The following is a 27,317-nucleotide window of genomic DNA, read 5'->3' as shown; positions in this document are numbered from 1 at the left end:
CACAAAAGGTCTTGCAGGAATTACATGATGGACTAGCAGGAGGACATTTTGGAGCTGATACAAGAGCCCATAAAATCATTCATGCTGGATATTACTAGCCCACTCTGTTTAGGGATGCTCATGAATATGTAAGGAAATGCCGAAATTGTCAAACTTCTAGTGGAAGACAAAGAAAACCAGCTTTCCCTTTGCAACCAGTCAACATTGAATAGCCATTTGAGCAATGGGGATTGGATATCATTGGGGAAATTACTCCTCATTCTTCCAAATAGCATAAGTATATCCTTACTGCCACTGATTATTTTACTAAATGGGTTGAAGCAATTCCTTTGAAGACAACCAATTCTGAGGCAATCATTGAATTCATAGATCAATTCATCATTACCAGGTTTGGTGTCCCAAATGCTCTTGTTTTTGATAATTCATCTTACTTTTCAGGCAATGATATGTTTGATTTCGCTATTAAAAGAGGATTTAAATTAAAATATTCTGCTAATTACTATCCTCAGGGTAATGGTTTAGCAGAGTCTACAAATAAAAATCTGATTAAAATTATTAAGCGAACTATCGAACAGAATCATAAAACATGGCACAAATCCTTAATATTCGCACTATGGGCTGATAGGATAACACAGAAGGCTTCCATAGGATCTTCTCCGTTCAACCTTGTATATGGAAAAGAAGCAGTACTACCAACAAATCTTGTTCTTCCTTCTCTAGCCCTAGTGCAGTTTATTGAGGAAAGCCCTTCTTCTTCTATTCAACTTAGACATGACCAAATTCTAAAATTAGAAGAGGAAAGAGAAAAATCCAAGGTTATTCATGAAAAACATCAGTAAATCATCAAGTCATCCTTTGATTCAGTCTCATCCGGTTCAAAACAATTTCAAGTCGGTGATTTAGTTCTGAAATGGGACAAAGCCCATGAAGACAAGGGAAAACACACCAAGTTCCAGAAGATGTGGCTTGGGCCATTTCAGATTTGTGAGAAGATAGGCCATTCGACCTTCATATTACAAGATTTATCAGGTTTGAGAGATTCTCTCCCTGTTAATGGCCTTATCTTAAAGAAATTCTTCAATTGAGAAGGTAACCCCTTCTCCTTTTTAATAGAATTTTGTAGTTTGTAGGACCATTAGAAAATAAAGTTGTAAGGTATCTTCCATTGACCTTTGTTGTACTTAAAAGTTGCTCAACAGAAGTAGTGACGATATTTACTTTTAAAATAATAGAAGTCTTAGATAAGAGGAACAATTTCTAGGAAACTAGGTATAATTGCATTCTGAAACCACACTTCAATTTTTGTGAACTCTTCTCAAAGTTTAGAAGTATTGTAAATCATTTTATGTTTTTAAATTGGTCACAAAAGGTTTATCAATATCAGAATAGAAACTAATCCAACTTCAGCATCTTTAACTCTTACCTTGTCATCCATTTATTCTTAAGGAGAAAATTGTCCATCCCACTCACCAAAGCTTATGATTACTCAGAGTGTAATTCTAAAATATTTGATATAAAAGATAAGAGGTCTTATTACAAGCCTGCTTACCATGATCATAGGGAAATAGTTTAACTGAAATTACCAATACTGCATACCAAAGCAGGGTAATGGCTTAGAATTATAAGACAAGGGGTCTCATCACGAGCCAGCTTGTTCGGTTAGATTACTACCAGTGAATGGCATTGTCAAACAGCTGGCCACCAAACCAGGACAATGGCTTTTTATCTTAGCAATAACAGAAAAAGGAAAGGAAATACAAAATATGAAAACATGTTTTGAATTCATTCTGTTAATCACACTCTTAAATGGATGGGATAATGGACAATAGCATGGTTAAAAAGGTATCCCTGTCGAAACTATGAACGTTTGCTGGCAGCAGAGGCTCTACCTATGACAAAGGAGTCAATTCTAAAAGCTGATTTGGAAAGGTTTTCTGTTTTATCATTATCAACCAATAGAGGCCAATTTAGAACTTAGAATGTATCTAATTTTAAATAAGAGAGGAAATTAGCAAAGATAGTTTCATTTTACTCGGAATGCATATATACCTAGTTATATTAGAATTTTCCCCTTTGATTAGAACTCTATTTTGAAAAAGTTTAAGTATTTCCATACTTTTCAGAGATAACTATTTCTTCCAGCGAATCGCCAATTGTTGTGCTCTACAACAACCCCCCATTTCATATCATTTTTATTCACAAAACTATCATATGAAATGGATTGGTATCAACTTTGTATTATTCAAATAGGTTCGAAAACAAAATGAAAACATTATAAAAAACCTTTTTGACAAACCAATTATTTGGTCTTATAATATAAATCTTTTATCATTGTGATAAAGCGATCGCAAGATCGCATATCGCAATGACAAAGGAAGCATAACTTAAAGGCCCGTTGGTTTTCCCCGATGCGATGACATGCAGTAGGCTATCGGATATCGGCAATAATAAATTCCCATAACAAAAGTGCCTCCCGCTCCGATGCGATGCGATTACGTCCCTTTCGCCGATGCGATGCGATATCGCTATCGGCGATCGGGGATATACCATGCATGCATTTTAAAGTGCCCATACTCCCAATGCGATGTGATGCGATATCGCTATCGGTGATCGGGGATTTTAAAAGGTGTCAATACAAAGATTTAAGTTTTCCCCGACACCCGATTGCGATAAAGCCAAAAGCGCAAACTTCAAAAAGCCGTTAAAGCAGAGGTATTACGATTAATTCATATTTAAGGCCTTATCTATCAAACAGTGATTCACCTGTGCTCAACTGCCAAAACGTCCAAGGCACGCTTAAACAAATCATGCGGCCGATAAGAGATATGATGAGCATTTAAAGGATTGGCAGGTTTTAATGGCCATTTAATGAAATAGTAAGCTTTAAAAAATCTTCTCATAGATTGTATCCGCGGCCACTTTAAGTTAATCCCTCATCATGCATTGATCAATATATCTCACTCGTATTTGGTTTTCGCTACCAATTCTCTGTGTTACGCTTATTTCCACTACTGTGCAGAATTTTTCTGAAGTAATAGATTCAAGCAAAATGGGGAAGAAGTCTAAGAAAACCGCAATCACTTCCACTGCACCAGCCACAGGACAAGCCGTCGCTGATCCAGCAACTAAAAAGAAAGGATTAATATCTGATACTACATGTTCAGGACTTGGCAAGACCACTTGGAAAAGTACCTATAATTTGATCGAAGCCGAAGAACCAAAGGTGACGGCAGTGCAAGCTACAGCGGGTTCCAGTAGAAAATCTGATGGTACTTTGAAAGACTTGGCCGACTCTTTCCTTCATCGGATAGCGGCTCGGGAACAAATTCTCCCATATATGGATGTAGTAAAGTGGGCAATTGAAGAAATCCCAATCACTGACAGAACTTTCTGCACCAAAGATGGGAGGATCTTCGGTTCATTCAAGGCTGATGATTTGAGGCAAATGTATCATTTGCCCGAGCGAGAAAAGAAGTACAACAAGGCATTTCTGGAGAAATTCCGAAGTGAGAACGAAACTGAATCTGAACCCATTCGGGAATGGAGGAAAAATCCGGTGAAACACAAGCATGAAACTTCCAATAAGTACTCTGTTGATTCTCTATGTTCTCCGTATTGTTATGCTGGGATAATGATGTGTAGATTGTGGGGGTTGCACGATTCTTCTAATTTCACCATAGAAATGGTTCCCTTGATGGAAGCGGCATGTAATAGTGAGATTATGGATTGGGCAACCATACTGTCAGATAAGCTAGCGACAGCAGTTCTTAGTTTTAGAACTAAAACTTCCGTCTCAGAAAGGTTTATTCCCCCATTCTACTACAGTGCTTATATACTAGATACCCTGTGTTTTAATTCTGAGTTTCCTGTACTCGGCTGGAGGTGGACTGTGCAAGACCCCACGCCTATTCACATATACCATCAGAAATTGTGGAAGACCTCCTATAAGCACCATTTATACCAAGTCTGCAATGGCTTCATGTTACCCATTCATTATTCTATTTTTAATAAACCTGCTCCCAAGATTTCTTACCAAGCAGGGATTGATTTAACATCAATAGGAAGATGGTTCGGAGAGGAGAAATTTACTTATGTAAGAATTTTCGGCAGCCAAGCCGAACCTCATGTCCTTCCTTTGTACATACCTGAAAAACTGTTGGCAAGGGAGATAGCCTATCAGATTATTGCCGAAGGAGTTACACAAACTCTGAAGAAAAATAAGAAGCAGGTCTGGCCCTCCTTTCCTCTGAGATGTGGTGTCTACACTTTGCATGATTTCAAACATGCAGAAAAAGAAGCTACGAAAATGAAATCATTGACTCTAGCGACTCTCCCAAATAGGCGATTTGATCCCAACAAAGTCGCCTATAATGCACTTGAACAGGCTAAATTGACAAAGTTTGATCATGTAGAAGATAAATTTGATGACCTGTTCTCTTCGGCTGAATCAATGTATCAAGTTAGATCGCTGGCCATAATGGAATACAAAGATGAAGGGTTAGTTGAATTCAACAGACTTAGAGAACAGAGGTTGCAAACTCTGCCTCTAGATCTGTTAGCAACAGCCCCAGCAACAAGACCAAGCGAGCCTGAACAGCGACATACTAAGGAACCTCCGGTTACAACAAAAGAACAGGAGAAAGTGCAGGAGGAAACCCAGAACAAAGAACAGGAGAAAGTGCAGGAAGAAACCCAGACTAAAAGGCAGGAACAGAGCAACATAGAGATAAATGTGGATACTCAAATTGATCCCAAATTGCTCCAGGAATGGCAGCAATTTGATTCAATTATCAGTAATCTTGAGTGCTCAAAAGACACCGAAACTTCAAAAGTGGCAGATACACAGGAGACCACTTCAAAACAGGTTCCAACTAGAACCAACGGCCTACCCAGTTCAAAGGAAGTAGAAATAATCCCAAAGGATCCCTCCGATCAAATTATTTTGCAGATAGAAGAAATCTCTCCTTTGGATGTCTTCTATAGCCCAAGACACAAAGCTGTGGTAAAACGACAGAGGAAGAGGAGAAGGATTGATCGACCTTCCCTTTTCCCAGAACAGACAGTCACGGGCAATGTGGTTTGGAAGGAGGAATTCGACCCTTCTGATGACCTAACAAAGCTATCACAATATGTTGGAACCTATTCGGTAGCAACAATAGACAAGGCATCAGAGGTGAGTCTTTTATTAAAAACAAAAGACCAGGAAATCTTTTTATTGCAAGCACAGCTAACAGAAGCACAGCAGAAAGCGGAGCAGGAAGAACAGCAATTGTTAACACAACAGCAAATAAATAATCAATTAACTCAACAATTGCGAGAAGAGAAACAGAGGATTGACCACAGCGTAGTCCAGAAGCAGAAAGAGTTGTCTAAGGAATTGGCACAACTGAGGGCAGCAAATGAACAAATGATGAAGACAAAAGATGAGCAGATTGCTCAACTATCAGCGCAACTTGAGAAGACAAAGGGCGTTCCACAGATAGCCGAATTCAAATTAGAAGCATTACAGATAAATAAGGCATTAATAACACAAATCAAGCTTCTATGTCAACAAATCGCCAAGGCGGAACCACTATGCGAATTGACGGCATCAATAAGTAAACAAACAGAAAAGGCTAGAACAGAATTGGATCAAGCTGAAGAAACAATAACTGAATTTCTTGACTGGCAAGATACCGATCTGGGACAAGCGGCAAATTTACCAAGAATTTTAGAGTCACATATAGAAATATTGTTTACAGAATGGCAGTCCTAGTTAATGAAAGCAGAGAGGGCAATTTCAAGATGCAAATCAACCACAAGTAATTTGGTTGAATTGGTTAATAATACTCTCTACTTGTCAAATATGATTTCCCAATGCACTCCAGGTAAATTGACAGCTGTGAAAACATTGGAGCAGTCATGTTATCCAGATCTAGAGGAAAATGGGAGATTAATTGCTGGAATTAACAGTTTAACATGGGACACCTATTGGTTCTTCTTGGTAAAACCACACAGTCAAAGAGCCGCCCTCAAATGCCTTACAGATGCAATCGGGTATATTATCCTTGATATTCAGGATGCCACCTATGCTGCCCAGCTTAACTCTCGCCTCAACAGACCGCCCGAAGTGGAGCCAATGCTTGCGATAAGTCAACTCAAGTTTAAAGGCAAACAGCCTACTTGATGATTCATGCCGCTGACTGCCAGGTTGCTGAGAAGAATATATTCAAGATCATTTGATACCAATTAAGTAGGATTTCAGTTTCATAGATAGTTAGTTTAATTTAGTATTTATAGACCCTTTCATTGTTTTGGAAAGGGTCATAAAGTTTTGTACTTGACTTAAAACCTGAAGTTGCACTACTGTACTTCAGGCTTATTCTTTTATAAAATTGGACCAATCATTCTGATTTTGGCAAAGAAGCTTTTATGCAAATGTGCACTACTGTCTTTGTTTGAAAGTATTTCTGCGTTAGAGGAAGAATTTCAAATAGCGACTGATATTGGAGAGTGACTCGCAGCTCATATGGTACTATTATCTATGTGTGAATCCATTCTTTTTATATGAATTGTTATATGATCGCCTTTGCTATTATCAAATATATGTATGTGTTTTAACATCATTTCTTTATTCCCTTCACTATTGGATGTTTATGGTAATGCTTTTCTTTTAATCATATATGTATTGATGATATAAATGATGAGTGTAGCAATATTGCGTTAATCACCTTGTTTAACTATTTAAACAAAGTAATCCTTGAATGAGTAAATGTCCATGTTTATTAGATGGAGTCATCTACATGCCTGTTAATAAACGTAGATCATCAAGCGCTGCACTTCAAAGTACAATAGTTCCCGGGATTAGTAGTAATTCTTTTTATTTCGCTGATAAATTAAGTTATTCGCCTATCATTAGATTAGTCAATCAATCATTCATTCATCCCGTTTATTCATTGCTGGGAAACTGGTCCCATTATCCCCAGTCGGAGCCACCATTCCAAACGGAAAAGGAGTTGTATTAAGGTCTGGACCGGGTGGTTATCCCCCAATGTTGATACAACGATTTTCGGGACATCAACAGATAGTAAATCCGAAAAGTGCATCTTTATTGGGTATAAGGATGGCTTAAAGGGTTATAAGATTTGGAACCCAATAACAAGGAAAGTTGTGTACAATCGAGATGTGGTGTTCAAAGAGGTGAAAGATGTTATTAAACATGAATTCCCATCAAAGGAACCTGAGAAGATAGAGTTTGAGCTAAAGGAGGAATAATCAGACTCTAGAGCAGAAGAGGAACCATAAGATGAAGAGCCACAAACTCCGAGTGTGAGAAGATTAGTTCAAGAAAGAAGGTAGCCATAAAGGTATAGTCCATCTGCTTTCTGTTCAAATTATGCTTTATCTATTACTGATGATGATCCCAGAACTGTGAAGGAAGCAGTAGATTCAGAGGATGGAAAACTTTGGAAAGATGCCATGGTTGATTAAATGGCATCTTTGCACAAAAATGAGGCATGAGATTTGGTGGAGTTGCCAGCTGGAAGGAAATCCGTTGGCAGAAAATGGGTGTTCAAGAAGAATACAAATGCAGAAGGAACAGTGGAGAAATACAAAGCTCGGTTGGTAGCAAAAGGTTATTCCTAGGTGCTGGGAATTGATTTTGGTGATATTTTTTCTCCTGTTGCCAAGGTAGCTTCTATTAGATTACTTTTATCTATTGTTGCTGCTTTTGATTTTGAGGTAGAACAGATGGATGTGAAGACAACATTTCTTCACGGGGATCTGAAAGAAGAGATCTACATGAAGCAACCTGAAGGCTTTGCGGTGAAGGGTAAGAAAGAACTAATATGTAGGTTAGAGAAGTCTCTGTATGGGTTAACACAGTCACTAAGGATGTGGTATCAAAAATTTGATACATTTATACAGGGACTTGGCTTCACCAGAAGCAAATCAGATCACTGTGTGTATTTTAAATTAATTGGCGACTGTGTTATTTATCTGCTCTTGTATGTGGATGATATGTTGCTGGTTGGAAATGACAAAGAAATTATCAAGGATTTGAAGACCCAATTTTCCCTCAAATTTGACATGAAAGATATTGGTGCTGCAAACTATATTTTGGGCATGAAAATTAAAAGAGATCGGGCAAAGAGGAAGCTCTAGTTAAACTAGAGGAAGTATGTCGAGACAATACTGCAGAGGTTTAATATGCAGGATAGTAAATCGGTGAAGGTTCCTATTCCTGTAGGTGTAAAGTTATCTACCGAATAGTGTCCCAAGACACAAGAAGAGGAAGAGGACATGTCCCGTGTTCCATATGCAAGTGCAGTCGGTAGTCTGATGTATGCAATGGTCTGTACTAGACCAGACATTGCACATGCAGTGGGAGTATTGAGTAGTTTTATGTCAAAACCATGGAATGAGCATTGGACAGTAGTGAATCGGGTTTTCAGGTATTTGCGTGGCACTAGTGATTATGGTTTGTGCTACCAAGGAAGACCAGGATTGGATAGAGTTTTGAATATTCGTGGCTTTGTTGATGCCGACTAGGCTGGAGATTTGGATCAGGGAATATCTACAAGTGGGTATGTGTTTAACCTATTTGGAGGTGCAGTCAGTTGGATGAGTAAGAAACAATATGTGGTGGCACTATCAACTACAGAGGCTAAATACATGGCAGCCACTCATGCAAGCAAGGAAGCATTTTGTTTGCAGAGATTGTGTTCAAGTATGGGGTTAGTGCAGGGAGCTATAAGGATAGACTGTGATAGGAAAAGTGCAATTTTCTTTGCAAAGAACCCTACTTACCATTCAAAGACAAAGCACATTGATGTTCAGTATCACTTTGTGAGGGATATGATAGAAGACAAAAAAGTGTTGCTGGTAAAACTGGACACTTTGAAGAATACTACAAATGCATTGACAAAATCTATGAGCTTTGAGAAGTTCTCTTGGTGTAGAGAAACAATGGGCATTTCAAGGCTGGATAAATGACTAAGCTCTCCTGTGGCCCCTTTGTTGTGCAATGGGGGGGTTACAGGGGGGCGGACGCCCCCCCTATCTAGGGGGTTTGAGGGGGTCGGGTAGCCCCCGGCGCCCTGGGGAAAAAAAAATTTGACCCTATATTAGGTTGGGCGAACCTACCTATGGTTTTGTGCATGGTTTTTGCACATGGTTTTGGATGCGATGGTTTTCGATCCATGGTATTGGATGCTTCCGCATGTATAAATATGCATTGTAACATTGAAAGGAATATAATGAAAAATCAAGCTGGTAGTACCGATTTTGGGATCCAAGGAAATCTTTGTGTATATGTGTTTTATGTGTTATGCTTTCGCATTGTTTATTTTCTGCGTTTTAGAATTCATATGTAGGTAATTTCTGTACGGGGTTAAAACCTACATGTTTCTTATACCTTAACCTGAAACTTGGTGGTCTAAGATGATGCCACCTGAACTTTGGTTTCTTGAGTTTTCTCTTTGCCTTTCGAAATTTGGTTCTTACCCTGCTTTCCAAGTTTACCTATGGACTTTTTGCTGGGTTTTTCATCCTTTACTTCAACTATATTGGTCTCTTTCACTATGTGGGTAATCTTCTTCCCATGTATTTCATGGACCTCTTCTTCCTCACAAATGTTTAGTGATGAAGACTATGTATGACGTAGTAAACCAGTGCTAAGTAGAAATTCAAACCAATGAATCTTCCTCTTATCAACTGCAAACATGACCAAATTTTTAGTGAGGGAGGAATGGAAAATATTGGACATATGGTTATCTTTCTGCATCTGAACTTGTATTGCCATCCTTTCCAGACTTTTGAATAAGAAGAAGGGTATGTTCATAGGTTTTTTTTTCTGTGAAGTGCCATAGAAGTCTCAAATGATGTTGGTACACCCTATTGAATCTACCCTCACATGTGAAATACCGATGGATCACTTTCAAAACCTCATTGTAATGGTCTTGGAGGTAGATGGTGGGGAAAGTTGTAGCAAACTTATCATTGAACTCAGGCTTGAAAAACTATTTAAAAGCTTAAATATCAAGCTCATCACCTTTGAACCATTTTTCACCTGCTGTGGGGAGGCTTGTGGCATTTGAAATTAGGCTTTTTTGTGACAATGATTTCCACATTCCCTAACTTCACTCTGCTATCATGGAGGGTCATGGCGAAGAAGCTAGCCAATCTTGTATTATGACCCATTTACTGGAATTTATGACAGAATGGAATGCAACCGGAATTCTTGAAAGCGACTCTATTGGCGTGTATAGGTCAGAGAGTGAAAGCGTGTACAGGTCAGAGAGTGAAAGACTCGACAATTGTGATAATGAAAACTTCACTAAATAGTAGTATTAGACAGTGATGACAAAGTAGGTCTCTAATGTTCAAGGTGAGTGGGAAAGCACCCAATTACACTTTACAATTTACCTTGACCATTCAGCATTGCATTATGGCTACGTTTCTCATTAATAAAACACGATTTCAAGCTAGAAATTTGACTGTACGCGTGGTTGACAGGCAGGGTGTGCGTAGTGAAGTTGTTTAAAGAAAATGAAACAAGAGCTTTACTATGCTTAATCAAAGTGTTAAACAATAAATTCTCAGAATAGGTAACTGAATCCTACCTCCCATAATGTTGAGACTGATTTGCATGAGCTTTGGTAGATTAGGGACACACTACGCAATGGTTGCGTAGCTCTCTGCATAGAAACAACGCAACACAATTTTTGAAATTCTTTGTAATTTGCCTTCAATGTGTAACTAGTCTTCAGATCTCCTACACAATGAACCAATACATTCGCTTATGATCAAAAAGGATGAAAATGGCGGCCTCCTGGAGTGATTTGAAAATCATTCCTAATCTTTGTTGACGTAATTAAACATGGTGTTTAATCGATGCTCCACCTGAAAAAAAAAAAATAAATAAATAAATAAAATAAAATTAAAAAATAAAAAAATAAAAAATAAAAATAAAAATAAAAATAAAAATAAAAATAAATAAATAAATGAATAAAAAAATAATAATAATAATAATAAATAAAAATAAAAATAAAATAAAAATCATATTTGAATTTGGGAGTGTGACAAGATTCGGGAAAATGATGTGGGTAAGATGATCAAAGTTTGCATATGGTGTGGGTAAGGTTCACTCATCATACACAATGATGCTTTAGTAATCGAATTTAGGCCTAGGTAAAAAGGGACTTAGGATAAAAGGGGATTTTGGCCTAAAATAAGAATAAGGGATAACATGACTATTTAGGAATAGGAAAAAGTTTGAAATAATAAGGGGATAAGGGAATAGGATAATTAAGGCTAAGAAAGAAAATAGGGAATAGGAAATGAGGGAAAGAAATGATTTTACAAAACGGAGAAAAATTGTGACATTTGTGACCATGTTGCTTTAAACATCATCCCTTTGACTGTAAACATATGTTTAGGTGAATACCCTAATAAACCCTCAAAACCCTGACTCAAAAATCATAATGACACCTTTCAAAAACTCAAAACACCCCCTTCCCATTAATGATTAAAAATTTTATGACCAAGTTCATGATGACTTTCCAGGCAGTAGCTGGTCGAACTCATGACAATGAAAATTCTTATGAGTTTGACCTTTTCCACGACAACAAAATTATTTTCAAAGAAATCTGGCTATTAATAAACTGACTGACTCTAACATTGGCTCCATTGGGGATGGAATCCTCCTTGTGAGGTGCCAAGAATGACACCGCAGACTAGAAGCCTATCCACTAGGCAATAGAAATAATGTACAAAACTAATAAAAGACTTACAAATCTAGAAACATTTACTAGTCAGACTAACTAAAAAAGACTGCATAACTGACAGACTATAATTTGACAAACCGACTTGTTTATGGCAACAGAAAGCCATGAGCTTATGGCCTTCACCTCAAGCTTCAAATCCCAACTACTACTACCCACACTTTCATTATTCAACAGTAAAGCGATATATATAATGACATCATATTGAAACAATGAAATTATGTGAGAAAGCGCTTCGATAGCCTTCCATTTACAGGACCTACTCCAAGTGGTTCATTAGATGAATCCTCAAGCAGATAAGCATTCTTTCTCATGAATGCAGTAATCTTAAATGGTCCCTTCCACATATTTTCGAACTTTCCATGTTTTCCCTCGTCTTCATTCTGAGCATCCCACTTTAATACCATATCTCCAATTTGAAAATCAGTTGCCTTTGTTCTTCTATCATCATTTATTTTTATTTTGTCTTCTCTCAGCTGTGTGTTTTTTAACACCTTTTCTCCAGACTGTTGCATTTGAATCATTTGGCCAATCCTTCCCTGCATGTCATTTGGTTCTACCTCAACCTCTTGTAATAGTTTCATGACTGGAACTCCCAATGAAGAAGGAAAAAGTGCATTTGTCCCATAGTCCAGCTTAAAAGGAGACATTCCTATTGACTTCTTGTTACTTCCATGATCTTCCCACAGTGCATGAATCAAGTTTTTATGCCAACTCTTCTTATTCTCCTACAACGACTTCTTGATAATGTTGACCAGACTTTTATTAGATGACTAAGCCAAGTCATTACCTTGAGGATAATAGGTTGTTGGTAGAACAATGTTGTATTTATGGAAAAATTATATCATCTTCTTTTACTTAAAGGAAACGTCATTATCTGTGATAATTTTTTGTGGACAACCAAAATGAGACAAAATGTTACCTTCTAGAAATTGAATGATCACCGTTTCGGTAGCTTTTTTGGTGGGGACTGCTTCAATCCACTTGGTAATATAGTTTGTTGTCTTTAATATCCACATGTGTTTTCCAGATGAAGTGGGATGAATTTCACCAATAAACTCGAGTCCCCATTGCTAAAATGGTGAATCAATTGCTATAGGCTTCAGGGGTAGAGGGAGAAACCTTTTTCCGCCTTCAAACATCTGACATTCCCGATAGCTGGCCACCTTTTTATAAACATCAATAATAAAACTAGGCCAATAAAGGCTAGCTCTTAGGATCTTGTTCGTTGTGGTTTTCCAATACAAGTTCCCACCACAATCTCCTTTGTGTAACTCCTCCATTACTACTTGAGCATCATCTTCTAACAAAAAATTGAGCAACATTCCATCAAGGTCCTTCCAATATAAGAACTGATCAATAATGCAAAATTTTACTTCCTTCAATTTTAGAAAGCGAGCTTTAATTTTAGGCCATTTTGGAGGAGCTTGTAAATGTTGCAACACATATAAAATATCAGCATACCATGGTGAGGAAGCAAACTTTTCCTACACTTGTTGGGTAGCATTTGAGAGTTCCTCTTCTGTCAGGATAGCTAAGGAATTGATTTGAAGTGACTGCAGATTTGATTCAGCTAACATTTTAGCCAAGCCTTGCCCCTTAATCAATTTTGTTGGCTTGATCTCGATGTCATATTCAAGTATGGAAGCGATCCACTTACCCCTTCTCCCATCTAGATCACTCTGAGTCAAAATGTTTTGGATTGTAGCACTAAGCATATAAGCCACAACATGGGAATGCAAAATATATACCCGAAATCCTTCAAAGCATTGACAAGAGAAAATGTTTGTTTCTCCACTATATCATATTGAGTGCAGCATCTCTAAGCACCCTAATGAAAAATGAAATGGGTTGTTCAACTCCCTGTTGATTTTTCTGTAACAGGACGATAGCAATATTGTGCTCAGAAGCGAAAGAAAATACTATGAATTCTCATATATAATCTAGACTGGCCAACATGGGAACATGGGACAATGCTTCCTTAACTTCACTTAAAAGTTTCTTGTTGTCTTCACCCCATTTCACCTCATTGTCCTGCTTTAACATGTCTATAATTTTTCTCAAAATTTCAGCGAGATTCGGAATGAATCTCCTCAAAAATTTAATTTTGCCCAAAAAGGACTAAATCTCCTTTTTACTCCTAGGAATCTCCCATTTTCTGAATTGTTGTAGCTCTATTAAGATCTATTTTGATGCCATCTTTCGAAATGATATGACCCAACAATTTTCCTTCCTCTGATCCAAACAATGATTTCTTGGGGTTTAATGAAATGTCGTAATTCCTACACTTCTCAAAAACTTCTCTTAAGTGCTACAAATGATCATCATCAGACTTCGAATAAACAGTGATATCATCAAGGTATATGACAAGAAACTTATATTTTTCCTCTGCAAAAGCTATATCCATAGCTCATTGAAATGTTTCCCCTACATTCATCAGACCGGACGACATCTTGGCATATTTGAAAATCCCCCAAGGTGTGGTGAAGGCAGCCTTATCTTAGTCTTCTGGGTGAACCAAAATCTGGTTATACCCCAAAAAACCATCTAGCTATACTGGTACCAAGTTATATAACCAATAGAAAAAAAGAAGAGGTACTATAATGTCGGCATCAAACAAATTCCTTACCTCCTTTTCAATCAGGGGAAAAATAATTGGATTTGTCCTTCACAGCTTCTCTTGAATGGTTTTTTATTTGCTTTGACTGATATTGTATGCTGAATAATGTCTTTGTTATACACCTTTAAGTCCTTATATCCTCAGGAAAACACATCAGAAAATTCAGTCATCAATTCCAAACATATTTTCTTCATTTATGGACTCAAAATCTTAGACAACTTTATAATTTTTGGGTGTTCTGTTGTACCAATATTGCATTCTTCAACTCCTTCTCCTACAGGTGCTAGTTTTGGCCTTTTGGCCACATCATTATGGTCAAACAGTTTCTCCAAAGGTACAAGTCCTCTTGGAAGGATGTTGTCTTTGAGCTGTAATATCTTTAACTAAGTACCCTATTTATCTAACTCTTCTTTCAACTTATTAATAAAATTCCCTTTATCTACATCTTCCCATACCTTTCCAATTTCATTTTGGAAAATCCCTCCTTCATTAGAAAAAAGTTCTCCAACAGCTTGTCATTTTCAGAGACTTGCTAGTGCTTCATATTATCCGGGACAACAAGCCTATGTCTGAATTCTACCTTGTATTTCCCCTTAACACAACTCAGAATTTCAAAATTAGAGGCGAAGTGGCCAATGCATCCACAACAACATTATCCTTTGTTGGAACAACTGAAAAACTGTAGTCAACAAAATTTTACAAATAATCTAGTACAACATTACGATAAGCACGCATCCAAGGGTGTTTTGTTTAATATTCACCTTTAACCTATCTAACAACCAACTCAGAATATCCATAAACAACTATTCTTCTAGCTCCTAATTTCTTCAAATTTTGAAAAACCAAAATGTGAGCTTCATATTCCGCTACATTATTAGTACAATCAAAAACTAACTTGTATGAGCATATCTCTTACTTACAAACTTCTGGGTTGATTATCCATATCGCTGCACCAACACCTTCTTTGCTTCCTACCCGATCGAAATGCATAGTCCAAACACAAGGTTTTTCTGCTATTTTTTGCCTATTTCAGCCTTCAAACTCTCAGATTTCACATGGACACTTTGGCTTCTCTATTCCTCACTTTTGTTGTTGTCCTGTCCCTCCATTCCATGATTGTTTTCTTCATAATTTTCCTTGTTATTTTCTTCTTTTCTAATGTCTGGAACAACTAATTTTATTCTGTTGTCTTGTCCTGATTCTTTTCCCAAAATTTCTAAATTCTGAATGTTGTCCCTTTCCTCTTCTACATCTAAAATAGTCTCTTCATCATTTGGACAACTCGAATTGAATAAAACAAATGAGTCCAAATCAGAATGAACAGTGTGCAATGGATGACTCACTGGTTTATCCTTACTACTGATCATGTATTGCATGAGTAGTTCTCGGTATAACCTGCTTGACTGACCTTTGAAAACTGAAACTGTGATGTAGGACATGTCTATTTGCAATTCCCCATGCAATGTCACCATCCAAGATCTAGACAAAATAATACCATACCTGGGAGGTATATCCGCTACCACAAAATACATAACCATGCATTTTGAAGGAATTTGAGTTGAGGACACCGCTAAATCCTTAATTAATCCCAGACACTTCACCTTACTAGAATCAAATGAATAGAGGTCCTTGTATGGTATTGTAATATCTAGGCATAACCCCTCCATGATTACTTTTGGCATTAGATTATGTGAGGCTCTAGAGTCCAGCATAACATTCTGCAGTATTTTCTCATGCACATTCCAACTGACATAAAAAGGAGGAACATTCCCATCTTGCTCTTTGTAATCAATCTTTGGTCCAAAGATAATAGTTGGATGATCATTCGCTATATTAACTATATCATAGGATTTGTCTACTCCAAGTGCATTTAAAATATGAGATCTATATTGGTCATTTCTTACCAATTCACCAAGAGGAATAGAGATTTTTAATTTACCAATTTCAGCTTCAAGATTAAAAGGATTTGATACCTTTTCAATCTCTTTATGGGCAACTTCCTTCTTTTCTGCAGCATCTTTGGATGTATCTTCTTTCCTCTACAAGATAGTGATAGGAGACTCCTTCCTTTGGGCACTTGTACTTGGGACATCCTTCCTTTGGGAGCTTGTACTAGGGGCATCCTTATTCACATTGTTGGCTACCATTTCTTTGTTTATTGTGTTGTTGATTGGTATTTATTTTTTCACTGCATTGTTTCCCACAATTCTGTTCCTCAAATTATATTGTCGCTGCACTTGCATGATGGAATTTTGATATCCCTTCCTATACTACTCAAATTCAGTTATCAACACATCATTTTGAGAATGAGCAAGTAGCAACTGTTCATCCTCTACCTAAAAAATTTCAAGCAACTCCTGCTCTTCATCGTACATATCTTGCTACATGTTGGTGGCTAGATTTGCATACTTTTACTCACCCTTTTACCCTGTTCTTTTTATCCATTTTACGTCAATAATGGTTAATCGATATCTTAAAACACACAAGTATACCTCTTGTCATGTCTTTATGGATTATTGGTCAATGAAGCATAGTCATAGGGTATTATTACCTAAGCGGCTTGCTAATTTAGCTATTTCTACCGATTTGAAGGAAGAATGACTAGGACCGTGATTCATTGAATGATACTGTCAAAGTTGGCAGCGATATCCTTGAACATTGGCTACAACAGTGAATCAATCTCTCGATTGACACAATATTGTCGTTTACATTCTTTTTCGTTCTGAAAACCACCATGTAATTAAAGGCATACAACGTTGTAATTCTAGGAACTGTATTATTGATAAAATGTATAAAGTAAGGTTGTGGGCTATGAAAGCTATCGTTGTTAAGAGTCGTTAAAGTTACAGGAGAAATACTCTAACTCTAAGTCTATAACAACATACTTGTAATATTTCTTTAATTAATGACAGTTTGATCTTCTGAACATATTGTCATTCGTTGATCTCACCACAACCTTGATCACAGAGTTGGGGTCACTCTCCTCACCAAATGCTGCTGGATTAGATGTGTGTTTAGGTTTATTTTCGTGAGTTTAGTGTTGTTGTGAATGTTTATTAGTGTGTGCTTTGAGTCCTAATTGTTGTTACTCTTATTGTTGTTACAATTATTACTTGTTGTTACTATTATTTGTTGTTACAATTATTTCTTGTTGTTACACATTGATGAATTTATAATTAATGTTCAATGTTGGGTAGGGAAACTATGGCCTGCACATAAAATGCATGATAGCCTTGAAATAACTGGTATAACCCCGGGTTGACAATAAAATGTGGATTGCGTGAATTGAATGATTCATACTTGAACACCAACATTTTGGCACCATTGTTGGGGAGGTTATCAAAGGCGCGAAAGTACGAACAATGTTGACCATAGGACTGATCTCTCATCCTAGCGAAGGAAGCTTACACCTTGCTCCAAGTCCTGAGTATTAGATCGTTTGGTTGTTTGGCTTCTTATTTTTTTTAGGATTATTCTCTTGTCTTGTGGAAGGAAGTTTTTATCACCTTGCTCAAGGTTTGGAGCTTTAGGTTTCTTTTTTTAGCTTTCATAAGTATTGCTCTCTCGTCCTAGGAAGGGAAGTTTTATTTTTCGCCCTGTTTCAGGTCATGAGCTTGATTTTTTTTATTTGTTTATTTTCTCTCTTGTTTTCTTTAGGGGCCACTCTCTCGTATTGGGGAGGGAATTTCTTATCCTACTACAAGTTTTGAGCTTTTAATTTGCTTGAATGTTTCCCTTTTTAAAAGGGGTTGATTTAGGCATAATAAATTACATCCAAGAGATCATCTCAAGGGTTGAGTCTGGAGCATCATCACAAGCTTCCATTAGGGTAAGGTCTCATACAAGATCTCGATGAAAATTAGTTTCACAACTAGAAGCTCCCCCAATATCATAAGTGCAATTCAGGGAAGAAGAAGTAGCAAGTAGAGGATCTGAGGAACTGCATATTGCAAGTTCAAAGCAAAAATATTTGAGGTAATTCTTTGCACCATTTGATCAAGGGAGTGTTGTTAAACGACTTCAATCACCTGTTATAGAACAACTAGAGCCAGAACCTACTGAGATTCCAATTGGGTATTGGCAGATATTCATGGCACCTGCAACTTCTTCGCAATTAGAGATAACAAAGGTGATGCGCCTATGAAGCCTATTATTTTAACAACACTACCTAATTTCCATGGTCTTTCTTTCGAGGATCTGAACACATTCCTTTTTGAATTCGACATTTTGTTTGGGGTATGATTATATTTTTTATGCTTAGAAATTGAAGATATTCCCCTCTACTTTGAAGGGAACAACTTTGAGATGGTCTATGGGTTTAGGGGGGAAATCTATTGCTACATGGGATGATATGAAGACGATTTTCCTCGAGAAATATCAAGACTACTGCAAATCCCGAGCTGTAAAGGAAGAATTTTTTAAGATTATGCTGAAAGAGGATGAGAAAATGGAAGATTTTGTGGAACGTTTTCAATATAGTTTGCAGAGATCGGGCCATAATGACCTGGATAAGAATATATTTAAGATTGTCTTTCTCAAAGTACTGAGGGAGGAATCTCTGGAGCTATTGAACATAGTAGAGAAATGAGATATATAAAAGGAATAATTTGATACCATTTGTGAATTATGCATCAAGTGTTCAGGAGGGGCTGCGAGACAAAGGTAGGGAGTCCAAACTCTCAACACATCCAGTGGTTGAGTTACAAAGGCTGAAATTGGGAATCTATTGGACAACCTAAGAACCGATATCCTAAGCACATTATCATCGCAACTACATGTGTTGCAAGCGAAACAGAAGCAGATGGAAGAAGAGAAGGCTATGTCTATTTTCTTCCCTCAATGCAAGAAGAAGCATCCATTGAAGGAATGTCCATTAAATTCTATGGAGACTTGTGTGATATTTGAGTAGAGCCATTCCACTAGCACTTGTCCATCTCTTCCTGGATTGAAGGTAGTATTTCAAGGAAAAAATGAAGAAGCATATCATCTTTACTTTATGGTATCAAGAAAACCATGGCAACCACGACTGTCGAACATGAGTCAAGGTATGCCCCAAGACCCATCTCAGTATTTTAATAATATGAATTTTTGTCAGCAGTCTGTACCCTTTTCACCTTCTTGGCTGCAATATTACCAATATCCAATGCACTGACACCCATGGTACACTCAATCTAGTCCAAACTTGTCATGGTCCCAGAATTGGCGTGGACCTCCTCCTCCTCCTTCAGGACAATTCTCCCAACCTATGCCACAACAACGGCTAAACTACCTACTAATGCACCCACTTGTAATCCTCCACTTCGTCCTCAACTGTTTTTCCAATCCAATCCAAATCCAAATAATTGAGGGGCTCAACAGGTTGAGACACTCAACCTCCCTTCATATAGTATCGCCACCATGGAATGTAATGAATTAAATCTTCAATCTGGTCAGGTGGTCAATACTCAGAATTCACCACTAATTGTTGAACACACTGATGATGAAGTCTCAGAACCAGAACATAGAACAATAGGGGATGAGCCAACACAGATTCCTATAAAGAAAGAAACCCCTTGACAAACTATTGTTACTAAAGGATGTTAGACTGGTCCACCTTATCTGGAAATATTATCTTTGAGAAAACAAAGTCCTCAGCCTGACCTTTTAGGGCAATTGCAGAATTTATTCGTTAAAATTCTTATACTTCAGGCTATGAAGGATGTACCAATTTATGTTAAGGAAATTAAATAATATTGCTCTAAGAAACTTGGCAGAAAACCAAAGGACCCACTTACTAATCATGTCATGGGTAAATTATGAGATATAATGTTCGGGAAATTTGTACATGTCAAATACAGGGATCTTGGGAACCCGATTCTGACAGTACATATTAATGGGGTGGATATCCCAAATGTATTGATAGATTTGGGGGTAGTGATTAATGTTATAACCTCTACAATCATGATTACCTTGGGTCTGTGAAACCTTAAACCAACTCCCACTGTCCTAGAATTAGTAGATCAGTCTACTCTAAGACCAGTAGGGAAGCTGGAAGATATCACTATTTCGGTAGACTCATGGCAGTACGCCGTTGACCTTTTGGTTTTACATACCCAATCCCCATCTAGTGGGCATCCATTGATTTTAGGAAGACCTTGGCTCACAACCGCAGATGCTTACATTGGGTGTTGGTCTAGAAACATGGTAATATCCAATGGGGAAGTCATAAAGAATCTTATCCTTTAACCCCCTATAGAACCAAGTTCATTAAATAAGCTCGGATTTACCTTGATATAGAAGTCTCTACCTACCAAAGAGCCTGAATGTAGGAATGAAGAAGTTATACCTCCTAGGGTCCTATAATTTTTATAGAATCTTTTACTTATAGCTAATCATTATTATGTTTGAGATGTTGTAAATAATATTTCCTCCTACAAATTATTTCCAAAGCGGCACCAAGTACTAAGATTTAGGGAGATTTTTGCATATAAATGTTTGGATCAGACTACGGGTATTTTTATCAGAAAGAGCTCAAAAGTAGCTTTTCAACAGTACATCATGCACTCAAATTCAATTCCTGGATCAAAGGCAAGAGCAAGTTGAAGTCTGCACTAGAAAGCACATAAGAAGGCATAAGTGAGAAATCATATATTTTGAATTATTAAAATTAATTCCAAAAATAAATGAATAAATATAAACTCCAAAAAACCATGAAAAATCCTTTATTCATTATCAAGCCAAAAGTTAAGGCCTATGGCCCACCCCGCAGTCATGCATTAATTCCCCCAACGTTAAAGGCATCGAGATGTGTGCATATTATAATCCATGGTTATGAATATGATTCGGACCAGCCCCTTCGACATTTAACCAAAAGGGAGTTCAAAAAGTGGTTTTCACTCTTACTAGCCTTTACAACTGTCACCCTCACGTGATTTCAGACCCCCCACCCCTAAACCTCTTACTGCCCACCCCACCTCCAAAATCCATTAACTATATCGGTTTGACTTTTATAAATATGGCGGGAATGGAATTTCATGTGATCACGAAACCAATGTTGTGTGGATGAGAGGCTGAATGAAAGAGATCAAGCAAAACTAGATTTTTAGAGGAAATTCAAGAATGGAAGGCAAATTTGGTGAAATGAAATGACAGGCAAAGGAGTAAAATAATTTTACAACTACGGGAAAGAAATTCATGGATGCGGAAAATAAATACATGAGAGAAAATAAGATGGAAAATTTGCAATAGTATGTCCATGAAAGTAATGTCCAGGAGCGAAAAATAAGGAGCTTGATGTAAACGAGTTTTACACATAAGAGGACAAGTCAAAATGAAAGTCAAAATAGAAATGTTTTACCAACCATGGATTTACAAAAAACAACACATGGTTTTGCAAATCCATCCAAATATTTACAGGAATAAAAGGAGGAAGGTAAAAGGAGAAAGAGGACATGGTTTTGAAGACAACATATGGGTTTCAAAACCCATGGGAAGAGAAACAATACATGGATTTAAAAAACAACCCATGGATTTTTGAAACAGTATATGGATTCGAAAACATGATGGATTTATAAATCATTCTAATAAATACTTTGAATTTTGAATTTCATTTAAGTATTTGGAAATATCAATTTAAATGTATTATTTAAATCCAAATATTTTGTGATAAAACAAAGTATTTAAAAGATGATGGATAAAACAATGCACATTATAGTAGCAAGATAAAAAGTGACAACATTGCATATTGAGCACAACAGTTTTAGAACAAAGGAATAGAAAGACATCGAGACACAGACTATTAGAGAATAGTTTGTAACTCAATTCCTTTTTTGAGATTTGATATTAGTTTAGCACAAGATCTCACGATTTTTTTGTAAATTAATTTATAAATACTTCATCTTATTAAGGGTTGGTTTTTGAGCAAAAGAACACTATTGTATATTGTTGAAGCATCAACGTATTTTCCAAGTAATACAAAAGCTCTTTCACTGGATTCTTGTGTCAAGTTGTTGGTGAAGTGCATCTATCTGTCTTATGTGTTTATATTTCTCATTTCATAGCACATATTTGTTTTCTAAATCTGAATTATTCAAGAGATAAGTAAAGGGAAGAATTTGTTTAAATCTACACTCTGCACCCGGTTACGAATAATTTCAATGTTTTCTTCTGATCTTTAAATATAGAATTCAGGTAACAATGCTCTATATTTAAAGTGAATCTCAATATGTTCTCCTTTCTCCATTTCACAAACTTTAAAGAATCCTTTCAATTTGGCTACCCTACCCTGTGAGATCTATTTGTAGACACTGCAATCAATCTACATTTTATGTAACAGACTCCATAGCCTAATGGTAATCTAGTTATCAACCAACCACTCAAATACAAATCAAACCTTAAACTTCATAACTAGCCTAATATTCAATCCAACAAAGTTAAATCTTACAAAGAGAGACCTCTCTGAAGTTGGCAAGGCTAGATCTCAGCTTCCAAAGTTGGTTTGCAGTTACCTGCTGATTTTCTTCTGCAACCTCAAAAAATTACTGAGTGCTAATAAACCCATCCTTACCATCAGCTAGGCTCTTTTTTTTAGCGATGAAATGGAGGACAACACCATTAGCACCTTTCTTAGCAGTCCCAATTCCATTTCTGAATCAACCCATCAACTATTAGAATTTTTCATGAGTTGTAATGTTCAGAAAGATATTGAACCTGAAACAGAAGTAAAAAAAATTCCTGAAATTGTACCCCGTATTAGTGTTCATGTAGAAATTGAACCAGGGAAAACATTGATTATTAATCCTGACATTTCACACTCCCAATCCGAATAGCTGCTGAAAGTGCTTCTAGAGCATAAAGAAGCCTTTGCTTGGGAGTATACATATATTAAAGGAATATCTACTGATTTTTATACTCATCATATATACATTAAAGAGGAATGTCAACCTATTAGGAAGCCACAAAGAAGAATGAATCATGCCTTAAAAAACATTGTCAAATATGAATTACAGAAGTTATTAGATGTGGGTTTTATTTATCCAATATCGGACAGTCAATGGGTTTCCCCGCTGGTCATTGTTCCTAATAAGAATGGAAAGTGGTGGATTTGCGTTGATTACAGGGAACTAAACAAAGCAACTCAGAAAGACCATTTTCCCTTACCCTTTATTGACCAAGTTCTTGATACATTAGCAGGGGAAGGAGTTTTTCTCCTTTCAGGACGGGTATAGTGGATACAATCAGATACAAATAGCTCTTGAGGATCAGGAAAAAACTACCTTCACATACCCTTGGGGAACCTTTGCCTACCGAGTCCTTCCATTTGGCCTCTGTAACACACCTGCTACTTTTCAAAGGGAAATATTAGGAATTTTCTCTGATCTAGTTAATGAGAGTGTTGAGATTTACGTGGACGAATTCACCCCATATGGGGATTCCTTTACAGAAACTTTGAAAAACTTAGAGAAAGTGCTTGAAAGATGCAAGAAAACACATGTTTCTCTTAGTATATTCAAATTTCATATGATAATGAAAAAAGGAATAGTGATGGGACACTTGCTTTCAGCTGCAGGAATTCGAGTTGATCCTGTGAAGGTAGAGGTAATATTAAAATTTCCTACGCCTAAGACACCAACACAGGTACGCAACTTTATTGGTTATGCTAGCTATTATAGCCATTTCATAGAATCTTTTTCTAAAATAGCATTCCCACTTTTTCAATTACTACCTAAGGATGCAAAATTTGTGTGGATTAGTGAATGTGAAGCAGCTTTTGTAGAAATCAAAGAACTAGTTTGCAAGGCTCCGATATTACATGGTCCTGAATGGAAGCTCATGTTTCACATCTCTACTGATACTTCTCAAACAGCAATAGGGGTGGTTTTGGGGAAACATGAGGACAAGAAACTGTATGCAATTTACTATGCCAGCAAGAATTTGACCCTTGCTGAATTAAACTATATGGTAACTAAAAAGGAGTTCTTGGTTGTCATTTATGTTATTAATAAATTCCGGCATTATATCACAAGGTATCCTACTTTCATGCATTGATCATACAACTATCAAGTATTTGATGAAAAAACAAATAAACCCTGGTCATGTTATAAGATGGTTACTGTTAATTCAAGAATTTGATATTACCATTGTAGATAAACCAGGGAAAGATAATGTAGTTGCAGATTTCCTGTCTAGAAAGGTACACCTGTAGAGGACAGTTTTCCAGATGAACATATTTTTGTAATTTATACTCACACTACGTGGTATGCAAATATTTCTAACTATCTTGCTACAAGAAAGGTGCCTCAACACTTTCCTTACAGAGAATAGCAAAGGATTATCCGTCATAGTGCTCATTATTCATGGATGGAGGGATATCTCTTTTACACAGGATATGACCAGCAAATATGGGGCTGCATAAGTGGTGACGACATATATGATGTCCTGCAAGCTTGTCATGATGGCCCTTGTGGGGGAAATTTTACAGATAAGCGGACAGGTCATAAGGTGTTACAAATGGGATACTATTGGCCTTCTATTTTTTGTGATGCAAGGAAATATGTTAGAGGATGCGATAGTTTCCAGCGGATGGGTCAGACTGGCCGGGTAGATGAAATGTCGTTATAGCCCCAACTAGCTCTTGAGCCCTTTGAAAAATGGGCTATAGATTTCGTTGGGCCATTTAATCCACCTTCACAGCAAAAAGTTCACATTCTGGTTTGTACGAATTACGTGACAAAGTGGGTAGAGGCCAACGCTGTTGTCAAAGCAAATAGCTCTTGAGGATCAGGAAAAAACTACCTTCACATACCCTTGGGGAATCTTTGCCTACCGAGTCCTTCCATTTGGCCTCTATAACACACCTGCTACTTTTCAAAGGGAAATATTAGGAATTTTCTCTGATCTAGTTAATGAGAGTGTTGAGATTTACGTGGACGAATTCACCCCATATGGGGATTCCTTTACAGAAACTTTGAAAAACTTAGAGAAAGTGCTTGAAAGATGCAAGAAAACACATGTTTCTCTTAGTATATTCAAATTTCATATGATAATGAAAAAAGGAATAGTGATGGGACACTTGCTTTCAGCTGCAGGAATTCGAGTTGATCCTGTGAAGGTAGAGGTAATATTAAAATTTCCTACGCCTAAGACACCAACACAGGTACGCAACTTTATTGGTTATGCTAGCTATTATAGCCATTTCATAGAATCTTTTTCTAAAATAGCATTCCCACTTTTTCAATTACTACCTAAGGATGCAAAATTTGTGTGGATTAGTGAATGTGAAGCAGCTTTTGTAGAAATCAAAGAACTAGTTTGCAAGGCTCCGATATTACATGGTCCTGAATGGAAGCTCATGTTTCACATCTCTACTGATACTTCTCAAACAGCAATAGGGGTGGTTTTGGGGAAACATGAGGACAAGAAACTGTATGCAATTTACTATGCCAGCAAGAATTTGACCCTTGCTGAATTAAACTATATGGTAACTAAAAAGGAGTTCTTGGTTGTCATTTATGTTATTAATAAATTCCGGCATTATATCACAAGGTATCCTACTTTCATGCATTGATCATACAACTATCAAGTATTTGATGAACAAACAAATAAACCCTGGTCATGTTATAAGATGGTTACTGTTAATTCAAGAATTTGATATTACCATTGTAGATAAACCAGGGAAAGATAATGTAGTTGCAGATTTCCTGTCTAGAAAGGTACACCTGTAGAGGACAGTTTTCCAGATGAACATATTTTTGCAATTTATACTCACACTACGTGGTATGCAAATATTTCTAACTATCTTGCTACAAGAAAGGTGCCTCAACACTTTCCTTACAGAGAATAGCAAAGGATTATCCGTCATAGTGCTCATTATTCATGGATGGAGGGATATCTCTTTTACACAGGATATGACCAGCAAATATGGGGCTGCATAAGTGGTGACGACATATATGATGTCCTGCAAGCTTGTCATGATGGCCCTTGTGGGGGAAATTTTACAGATAAGCGGACAGGTCATAAGGTGTTACAAATGGGATACTATTGGCCTTCTATTTTTTGTGATGCAAGGAAATATGTTAGAGGATGCGATAGTTTCCAGCGGATGGGTCAGACTGGTCGGGTAGATGAAATGTCATTATAGCCCCAACTAGCTCTTGAGCCCTTTGAAAAATGGGCTATAGATTTCGTTGGGCCATTTAATCCACCTTCACAGCAAAAAGTTCACATTCTGGTTTGTACGAATTACGTGACAAAGTGGGTAGAGGCCAACGCTGTTGTCAAAGCAAAAGAACATGTTGTTTTAGACTCTTTATTTGAAGAAATTATTGCACATACAGAGCTCCTAGAGAGAGAGTTTCAGATGAAGAGGCACAATTTAGATCACATATAATAGTAGGACTTATGAAAATGTATGGAATCAAGCATAGGATAGCATCTCCATATCACCCTCAAGCGAATCGTCAAGTTGAAAGCACAAACAAGGTACTAGAGAATATTCTTATAAATACTGTAGCGAACCACCACTAGAATTGGGCTGAGAAGCTTCTTTAGGTACTGTGGTCATATAAAACAACATGGCTGAACACAACAGATTTTTCACCATATGAGCTTGTATATGGGAAATCCCCTTTGTTTCTAGTGGAATTTGAAATTATGACGCTCAGGATAGCCCTTGAAGTAGGTCTAGATCTTTCATAAGCCCAGAAACACTGACTGGAACTGTTGAATGAATTGGATTAAATTTGTTTGGTATTTATCCAGAATACTGTTGCAATCCATCAGCAACAAACTAAATGGAACAATAAATTCATTAAGAAAAAGGTATTTCAAAGAGGAGATTGGGCATTGCTCTATGATTCTCGGTTCAAGGATTTTAAGGGAAAACTCTGCTCGAGGTGGATGGGACCATATGAAGTTGACACAGTGTTCGATAATGGCACTGTTAGACTTATAAC

Source organism: Pinus tabuliformis, chromosome 2_1 (genome assembly GCF_031772625.1).
Source record: "Pinus tabuliformis cultivar Carrire ecotype Pingquan chromosome 2_1, CPIR1, whole genome shotgun sequence".
NCBI lineage: Eukaryota > Viridiplantae > Streptophyta > Pinopsida > Pinales > Pinaceae > Pinus > Pinus tabuliformis.
The sequence above is the reverse complement of the archived record's forward strand: the minus strand, read 5'-3'. Positions refer to the sequence as shown.